The sequence below is a fragment of the Alexandromys fortis genome, unplaced genomic scaffold (genome assembly GCF_014885135.2).
Source record: "Alexandromys fortis isolate MF-2015 unplaced genomic scaffold, M_Fortis_MF-2015_v1.1 scaffold_2_1_26212458, whole genome shotgun sequence".
Classification (NCBI taxonomy): domain Eukaryota; kingdom Metazoa; phylum Chordata; class Mammalia; order Rodentia; family Cricetidae; genus Alexandromys; species Alexandromys fortis.
Genome location: NW_026067930.1, coordinates 2,332,366 through 2,341,847, shown reverse-complemented (window position 1 = coordinate 2,341,847; position 9,482 = coordinate 2,332,366). Strand labels below are relative to the sequence as shown.

The 9,482-nt window shown below is 58.3% G+C and overlaps 1 protein-coding gene across 1 annotated transcript in view; it reads left to right on the top strand.

Annotated features, from left to right (window-relative positions):
* Positions 1–3,964: 3,964 nt before the first annotated feature.
* Positions 3,965–9,482, top strand: part of Adgrb1 (adhesion G protein-coupled receptor B1) — a 69,949-nt gene continuing 64,431 nt past the window's right edge. Inside the window, exon 1 of the mRNA XM_050145326.1 lies at positions 3,965–4,094. The gene's annotated coding sequence lies outside the window, so the exon portion shown is untranslated. The remainder of the gene's footprint in view (positions 4,095–9,482) is intronic.

The following is a 9,482-nucleotide window of genomic DNA, read 5'->3' as shown; positions in this document are numbered from 1 at the left end:
AGGAATTGCTCTTACCTGAGTAGGGATGGCCCCAGCAAGCACCCCTGTGGCCCCAGTCTGCCTCTGCCCTGGGCTGGTGGTAGCAGAGATGAAGAAAAATTCTAAGATGTATCATAGAAACAGAGAAATTGGACAATTGTTCCTGGAGGCCCTTGGTGTGTCTTAGCTGCCATTAGTCCTGGCTGGCCTCAGGGTTCAGAGCCTTTTCTGAAGGGTCTGTCACCACTTTTCTCTGGGCCCAGGCATAATCTGAGGCCTTTGGGCAGAGGGACCAAAAAGGTTGCAGAATCTAAGGTGACTGGTGGCTGGGCAGAGACAAAGATGCCTGTGAAATGCCTGGAGCACATGAGGAAGCCAGGGAAGCTTCCTGGAGGAGGATCTCAGAGTTCAGAACCTTGTTGATGAGGGAGCTAGGAAAACCCTGCTCTTAGCTTCGGTCCCTCTGATGTTTTCACAGTATGGAGGTTTTAAGGCTGAGCTCAGTGTGTGTGTATGGGGGGGACAGGGTATGGGGGGACAGAGTTGGCAGAAGGTAGGGGTTTACACCTGCTGAGTTGTTGAATGACAGCATCTTGTGACCTGACTGGAAAGGCATTATCATTGTTAGATGCATAATGGCATCAACAGTCAGTATGTTGCAGGATCACGACTCAGGCTGACTAGGGTCAGGGTTCAGTTCATGAACAGGGTAAGGGCTCTATGCAGCCTTTGAGTCCTGCTCAGGATTCAAGTCTGTGAATAGGGCAAGGGTTTGGTGTGTGACCAGGGTTGGCGTTCAGGCTGTGAGGAGAGTTTCGGGTCAGTGAATATAACATCATGGTTGAGTCTAACTGTGGTTCAGAGTCTGTTTTCTGCCACAGATACCAAGAGTCTCATTCTCTCTAGCTGTATGAGGAGACTCCTGGTTGGGGTCCAGCTGCATGGGGATTGCTTGGTAGGCCATCACTTCTAAGCATTCAGGGCCTTTCAGCAAGGGCCTCACCCTTAGAAGAAAATAGATTTGGGCATGGACCAGCGCCTGCTGGGTCTAGACTAGTGTAGGTATTGGGGGAAAGGCTACTGGTTGTAAACTGGTGGCAAATCCCCTGGAATAGAGTTGTAGGATCCTGGAGCAGTTTGGCTGGAGGAATTATTTAAAGTCTCTTGTGTTGAGGAAAGGGGGACAAGGGTGACAAGGGGATGGGTGACCACTGAGGCTGCAGCTGGGTTGATTCGCGGACACTTCAGGGTGGCATTCCCTGCCTCTGACATTCCTCTGGTCTGCAGAGATGTAGGGGTGCCCAGCTGAGGTCTTACCTTACCTTGTATTCTGGATCGGAAGCTTGGGTGAGGGGGAAATTGCTGAAAGCAGCAGGTCAGTGGGGGCAAGAATGGGTTCCCAGGGAAGGAAGGTTAGACGCCTTATCCCCCTACCCACCCCACCCAAAAGCCCCAATTTGGGAGGAAAGACCACTTTACCCTCATGGCACAGTTCAAGGGAGTCTCAGCCTTGCCCGAGGAGCCTCCAGGGCAGATGCCAAATCCCTGCCAGGGAGTTCTGCTGCCCTCCCCCATCAACAAGAAACAAGTGTAGAAGGCGCGCTTAGATCCTGTCTCACAGCCTCTCTACTGCTTAGCTGCCTCTTGGCCTGATATCAGAGGCCCCCTGGTGACCACGGGCTGCTACTGCAGTGAGAAGACCAAAGCAGGACTAACCTACAGACTGGAAAGAGGCAAGAATAGATGATGGCTGTCAGAGGACACCAGGGACAGCACCTCCTTTTTGTGATTTCAAACGCCTTGGGAAGAAAGCCCTTTCCCAAGGAGGCTACATGGATATGGTCCGGATGAACAGGATGGACTGGAAAGGATCTGCTAGACTTTGATGTGGCCCTGCTATCAGTACCTCAGGACACCTTACAAGTTGAAGCCTTGCAGGAGTAACTGGTGTGTACAGAGTGACACGTGCAGTGTGCTTGGGATCCTAATTGGCTTGAGGTTCCCACACACACACACACGCACACGCACGCAGTGGCGTAGCAAGAACGATGACTATGACATTGATGGAGGACACTGATCAGAGGGTTTGGTAGGGGCTACGGGACAGCAGTGTGAGTGCTGACACCCAGGGGTTGCGATTTTGTGTTGTTGTTCGCAGTGGCCCTGGGGGAGAGGTCCAAACAGCTGGACCAGACGTGTTATTGAGTAACAATGGTACCAGTGGTCTGCTCAGACGGAGAGTGTGGAAAGTAGTGGCTCCTGCACTTGTGGTTCAGGATGGACCACAAGTTGTGAAATAGGAGCAGGGGGCTCCATGTAGAAGCATCGTGGCAGAGGTGGACACAAGGCTCTGGGATTCTTGCTGTCAGTTTAGACTCAGCGGTGTCCAACCTTTTGACAACCTTTCTTTGTTTGTTTTTTGTTTTGTTTTTTTTTTTTTTTTGAGACAGGGTTTCTCAGTAGCCTTAGAGTCCATCCTGGGACTAGCTCTTGTAGACCAGGCTGGCCTTGAACTCACAGAGATCCACCTGCCTCTGCTTCCGAGTGCTGGGATTAAAGTCATGCACCGCCACTGCCCAGCTTCAACAGTCTTTTGACTGGAATATGACATTGTAGTCCATCAATGTGTAGGGTCACACTCATCGCTATCCTGGGATGCATGGAGCTGGTGGGCTGCAGGTTGAGCATGTCTGCTAGAGGGACCCCTTTGGGCACCTAACAGAGGAAGACACGCAGCTGAAGTCTGCTTCATAGATGGAAACTGGTATGCAGGGTCAATTTAAAACCCACCTCCTTTTGGCTCTCTCCCTGGCTAGCACCCCTCTCCTCAGCATCACAGGACACGAGGTCCTCTCCTAGGTAAGTCTAGACCCATTAGACCCAACTGAAACAGTTCAGCGCCCCACCCCTGTTTTTGGAAGGGCCCCAGTCCCTTTCTCTGACTCCATCTCTTTGCCCATCACTCATCCAACCCACCCACCCACTCATCCACCTATCTCATCCTTCCCATCTGCATGACCCACCCATCTATGTAAGCCTCCCCCTAGTGCCACCAACCAAATCCACTTTTCCTACTCACCCTCACCCACCTCCACTATTCCAACGACCCTGACCCAGACCATTACCTGTCCATTCATCCACCCTCCCACCAGCCTCTACTTACACTCACCTGCCTCCACCCACACACCTACAGGTCTGTGCACAGCCCCAAAACTCCTCTTCTTCATCCATTTGTTTGTTGGACCATCACCTGTCACCCTGACGGATGCAGTCACTCCCCTGCTGGAAGAGAGCACAGTCCCAACTCTTGGCTTTCCTGCTGCGTGGGGCAGGAGCCGGCTGTCTTAGGTGCGCGCGCCGGTGCGTCGCACCCCTTCTCCGAGATCCCGTTCCCCTCCCCCAACCCGCCCCCCGCTCGCGCTCCCCCTCTAATGTGTGATCTGGAAGCTCTATAAAGCCTGATGTAATCCGTAATGCAGTCTCTGGCTCCCGATTCGGGATCCAGTTTCAGAGAGCGAGAGATTGGGGAGCGCCGGCAGCCGGGCGGGGGAGCAGCTTGCCTCTCTCCTCCTCCTTCCCCGCGTCCTCGGCCTCCTCCTCCTTCTGCCCGCGCCGCCCCGCCCCCGACTCCGTTCGGCTCCCCCCCCCCCCCCAGGAAGGGGAAAAAAGGCGAGAAGAGCCGGGCAGGCGAGAGGACCGGAGCGGCGGCGCGGTCGGAGAGGGAGCGGCGGGCGCAGGCGGCGGCGGCGGCAGGCGCGGCGTTGGCGGTGGCTCCGGCAGAGGGAGCGGAGCGGGCGAGCCAACGGCACAGGCGTCCGCGCCGCGTCCTAACCCGGCTCCGGGCCCATGCGCCCCGCATAGCCTGCAGCCCGGGCATCCAGACCCTCCCGGCGCCCGGGGGGCTCCGCCAGGCAGGGGGTGGGGAGGAGCCTGCGAGCGCCCGCGGGGTGCGCTCTTGGGAACGTCTCGGCGGGGCCCGGAGCGGGTCGGGGGCGGCAGCGACAGTAGCCTCGGGTCGGGCGCGCTGCTCGGCCGCTGGCGACGCGGTGCGCTCCGGGGGCTTTGCAAGTCGCTGGATCAAGTCCTAGCCCGCGGGGCCTCTACTGCTGGGGAAGGTAAGAAAGACTTCGGCGGGGGTGGGGGCGCGGCGAGAGGGGGCGTCTTGCACTGGGAGGTGGTCGGGGGAGGGATGGCCTCCAGGACTTCCCAACTTCGCCGTTTGGGGCTTCTCAGCACCCAGGTTTGGGCTTGGAGCTTGGGAGTTTGAACAAGCCCCCCCCCCTCCCCAGCCCCCTTCCTCCTCCAGCGGCGGCAACGGAATCTGGCAGGTCCCTGCGCGCCCGCATTGGGCGGGCTGAGGAGGGGGCGCCCTGGACGTGGAAGAGGCTTCTTAGTGCTCCTCACCTCCCCCTCATCCTCACCAGGCAGAGCCGGGCCAATCTGGCAGGCTGGGCCGAGAAAGGGAAAGGACCCCCTGCTCTAACACCAGCATAGACCCGGGGCGCGCTGGGGAAGGCGTTCCCGCGGCGCCCCGACACACAGATGCTGACATGGGTCTAAGGGAGCCCCGCCTGGCTCTCTATGCTGGCCCAAGGAGGCTCGCGAGAGAAAACCCGATGTGTCCCCCATTCCCTGGTCTTGCCCAGAGCCCGTTACATTATTATAGGGCCCCACTGCATCTCCCCCACCCCACACACAGAGCTGGAGGCAGGCAGAGAAGCCCCCAGACTCCCCCTCACAGTTCTCACCTACAGCCCCGACAATGGCTGAGAGAGGAGACCCCCGGAGGCCTATCTCCAAATTAGGAAAAAGGGCTATCCTCGTGCCCCCACCATCACAACTGACACACGCAAACGCCCCAGCTCGTTCCCTCCCGGTGTTCTTTCCTGTTCGGTTGGATTGGCGAAGCAGATAGGCTGCCTTGAACTTTAGGTCGGCCCGTTGCCCTCACCAACCGAAGCAGCGGGGCTGGGCTCCTAGCACTCCCGGTTGCGTTTCTCCAGTGGGCAGAGGCCACCAGCCTCCGCTGCCGCTGCGCTCTTTCTGAGCTGCGTGCCGCTGCCTCGAGGAATGAGCACGGCCCCCGCCCCCTCCTGAGAGGCCGAGGGCTGTGGATCCTGCCGGGAGCCCTTTCCTCTGGTCCTCTGTACAGCTTAAGCTGGGTAGAAAGCATCCCAGACCTAGGGAGAAGGGCGGCGTAACGGATAATCGCTGCGAAGCGAGGTGGCTCGAGGGCTGGTCCGAGGCTGCGGCTCTGCTCCGGTCCCTCCGCCTGGCCGCGTTGGCTCCTGCTTGGTCACTCCCAGGCAACCCAGAGAGCTGCACCAGCCTAGCACCCTCTCGGGCCTGTTGGGCACCCTTACCCTTTCCACTTTTATTTTGGGTTTCCAAGTTTCTCTGAGCGCGCAGACCGGGCTAGGACTAGACCAACCTTAATACACTCCTTCAGCGCCCCTTCCCTCCCTGCAGTCCCCATCACGTTCCTCTCCCTTGGGCCTGGGGTGCAGATTCCTTAGCGGCAACTCCGAGGGAGTTGAAAGGCATGAAGGCGCGTGGGTGGGCACGGGGCGCGCACTCCCGCCCCAGAGGAGCCACTTGGAATACGCGTTGGGGAGGGGGTTGGGAGGTCTGCGTGTCTCCTCCACTCTGGGGACCCAAGGAGACCCTCTGCGCCCTGCTCTGTAGCCACAAACACACGCCCCTCCTCGTGAGAGCTACTGCAGGGGCACAAACAGCAGGCGGAGGCGTGGGGAGAAAGGCTGGGGTCGTTTTCATTATCTGAGAGGCGGTATCCCGCATTTGAGATCCGAGAAAGCAAATGTAACATCTCCCGGAACCTTCAAGCCTTCCATTTCTCTGAGACCCTTCCAGCAGCCGCAGCAGCAAGGGAGGTCGAGAAGGTAGCTGTTTCCTTCCAGATCGCGGGTGGCCTCAAAACTCTGCGCTCGGATGCCGCCGGGGTTCCATAGGGTCTGGCTTTGAGTACCCAAGCAAGGTCAAGCAGTCAAAGGAGGGGGCAGAAGCTCCTGGGCGCGTCCCCGAGCGAGCAGATTTGGGGCCTTGGAAGGGGGAGTGGGTAGCCGCCGAGTCAGTCCCGCGAGCCTGCCGCCACCTCCCGGTCCCGAGAGGTGGACATAGCGCGAGTTCGGGGATCCCGGAGCGCCGAGTGCCCGGCGCGGGGCCCTGCACCCTCCCTCTCCCCTTGCTCGCAGCTGTTCAGCACTGCCTTCAGACTTGTTGCGCCTCGATCTGGGGACTGGAGACCGGCGGGGTAGCTCCGGAGCTCGGGAGGCCGGGGCAGAGCCCCAAGGCCAAGGGATGCGCCAGGGAGACGCGCGGACGCGCGACGCGCTGGGAGAGCGAGCAGGGAGTTTGCTGCCTCGGAACCGAGAGAAGGACGCTTGTCCCCGCCTCGATCCCGAGCGGGGGCGGAGAGGAGGCGATTTCGTCGCCTTCGGCTTCATACCGCACTCCTATGAACCTTGAGCCGCGGAGGGGCCGCCGCCAAGTTGCAGAGCCCTTCAAGACCCTTCTATTGCTCAGAGGCTCTTGGGCCTCGGTAGCTGAGACCGCGAAATGGGAACGCGCATTATTTTCTTGGAACGCCCCGAACCCTCGCACCCATCCAGGGATTCGACGTTCCGGGTCCGCAGTGTGCTGGGTCTGCAGCGTCCAGACCAGCCGGATTCCGAGGCGGCTCTGCGCCTGCGGACACAGCGGTTAGGCCAGGGAGCAGCGGGCCCCAAGCAGGGCCCGGCGAGCGGCAGGGGCCTGGGCAGTCTCCTATGGAGCCCTGGTCTCCTGGCTGCCCGCCTGGCCCAGTTCTGCCTCCTCAGAGCGGGTCTGGGGACGCGGAGTCAGTCCCCAGGGGATGCCGCGGGCTCCAGGCCCAGGCGACGGGCGCCGGGCTGCGGTGGTGGAGGGCGGGAGGGCCCGGCGCGCTGTCGCGCTGTCGCGAACGACCAAGAGAGGGCGCCCGCGCTGCGCTGCGCCGCGCCGCGCCGGCCCTGCCCGCCCCTTCCGTCTCCTCCGCCGCGGACCCAAGCTCCAGGCCCCATCTTGGGCAACCCCCAGCCGCCCTGTCTTGTCCCTTGGCTCCCGCAGCCAGAGCCAATGACGCATCTGGTGTTTCAGACTGAGCCTGCATCACCCTCTCCCAAACTCGCCTGGCCTGTGTGTGCAGTGCACAGGCATGACTGTGTTTCTGGGCACGTGTACATATGTGCCAAGGGATGCACGTGCGTGTGGGACAGTCTGCAGGTTGCATGCAGCTTTCCATGTGTGTGCATGTACTCCTTCTACATGAAAGGGGCCCTAGCACTCTCCCTCCCCAAGCAAGTCTGGACCTGAAGGGTTCTGTGAACCCCACTATTCCTGAATGTCCACCCTTATGGTCCTTGTGCCACTTGGGGTACAGCTGCACCAAGGCTTAAACTGTGAATTCTGGATAAAGACTGGGCCTCTGGGGCCTTGTGCACAGCCCACAAGCACACAGAGGTGCCTGCCCATCATACAAAAATGCTGGAAGTATAGGTGAGAGCAAAACCAGCTCCCCCTCAACAGACACAACACAAGTGCTTGGCTTAGTGGAAATATAGGACAGGGGCCTGACAAAGTCCTAGGGCCTGAGATAACCCAGAGGTGTAGCTCCTCTAGGGGAGTCCTAGGAGTGCCCAAACTCAAAAGCCTCAGAACAGGAGAAAAGCAAAGATAAGATCAGAAAGATTTGAGAGGACCCTGGGAGTATGAGTGCAGCTGTGAGGGCTAGACAGAAACTGAGGGGGGAAAGGGAAGAACAGAACCCAAGAACCCTAAGGGCTTTGCCCTGTATGCTGAAGCTAGGAGGCATCTGAGGGCCATCCATAGACACTTGGTCACTTGGGTTGATAGACATGCCAAAGAAATGGTGGCTATGCCTTTGGACATTGGGTCTCAGGGACACCAATCAAGAGACAAAATGCATGCTCTATTGTATGGGGCTGCCACACTCCTGATTGCCATGACACAGGAGGTACAGGTTAAGTTTGTCACACAGGAGAGTGCCTAGGCTGATGTGACCCAAAGTAGTCCACGTGCCAGTGTGCAACAGACACAAATATTCCACAAAGAGACATGTGGCAGGGATGGGGGAAGGGTTCACACATCACTGCCCAAACCACGTGCCCACTGTGGGATCACTGGGACTCATGTTGGCATAAGCAACACAGCAAGCGGAACTTACTTCACATGTGACTGTGTGTAAGGGGGGATTGCTACGAGGTTCCAGAGATAAACTGATGGTTGGGAAGATCCATGTTACTCTTTCCCAGAATATCCAGGCTGGGGAAGAGCATGCCTCTGACTTCCTGCACCCTCTGTCAGATAGACTGATTGTTTGCATTACACAACCCATACACACACTCACCCCCTTGTCCCCTCCCCTCCCTCCTCACCTCTGGTCATCATCAGATGGCATCATATCGGTCTCTGGAGTTCTTCATCTCACCTCACGCAGCGCCCCTACCATCTCATGCCTTCAGACAAGTGCCCACCACTGTCCCACACCATCGCCCCTCAATCCCTCGGTTCCCAACTTGCCTGCCACCTAACTTCTCACTCCCAGGAGGTCTATGGGTCCGTGTTAGGTCAAGAGTGATGGGGAACCCCTCAGCCTGGCTACTATAGGGCCTGAAGCTGCTGTCAACCTGCAGGTGCTGATCTTCCGAGCCCATTGGTCCTTTCCAGGGACAAGTGACATTCTGACTTAGCCAGGACAGGTCTAGGAAGCTTAGAGGCAAGGTTAGACCTTAAGAAGAGCCCAGGAAAAAGATGGCAAAGCCCTCATGCATGTTTGACCTGGCGGCCAACCACTGTGGGGGATTGATTTTCAGCTGAGACATTGGATTGAAAGGCATGGGCGTGACAGAAAGTTAGAGGAAGGGTTCCTAGGTATGGCCCTTGGGAATCCTCAGGCCGTGTGAGGGCAGCCTGGACAAGCTTGAATGTGAGGATACTGATGGAAGAGCCCCAAATCCCAGGCTTACCCACTGACATCCATGCTCTGACTTTTCCATGCCCCTGTACCCATAGTAGGCCAAAAGTCATATAATGGGAACCTCACCAGGCTTGTTGGCACTGTGACTTTAGACCAGCCACTATCCTGTCATGGTGGGTTGGCGAGGGGTTGGTCAGAGTGAGATTGGCAGAACATGGGCTTACAAGGTGCCCAAAGAGAAGGTGGAAGACCAGGCGTGGTGGCCTGGACCTCTGGGAGCTCATTTAAGTGTTTCAGAAACTGAGTGGGAAAGAATATGGCTTCAGTACTGGGGAGACAGCTCCCTGAGTCTGTGCCCTGCCTGTCTTCCACATGCTCCTGCTACCCAGCCTGAGACCCCAACCGTCATGCAGCCCAGGTCACCATGCCTGGCATGCATCCTTCTATGAGCATAGCACACTGACCCCCATGATCACAACCTTGCCCCTACATGCCATGGCCTTGTGCACGCCTGTGCTTCTTGTTCCCA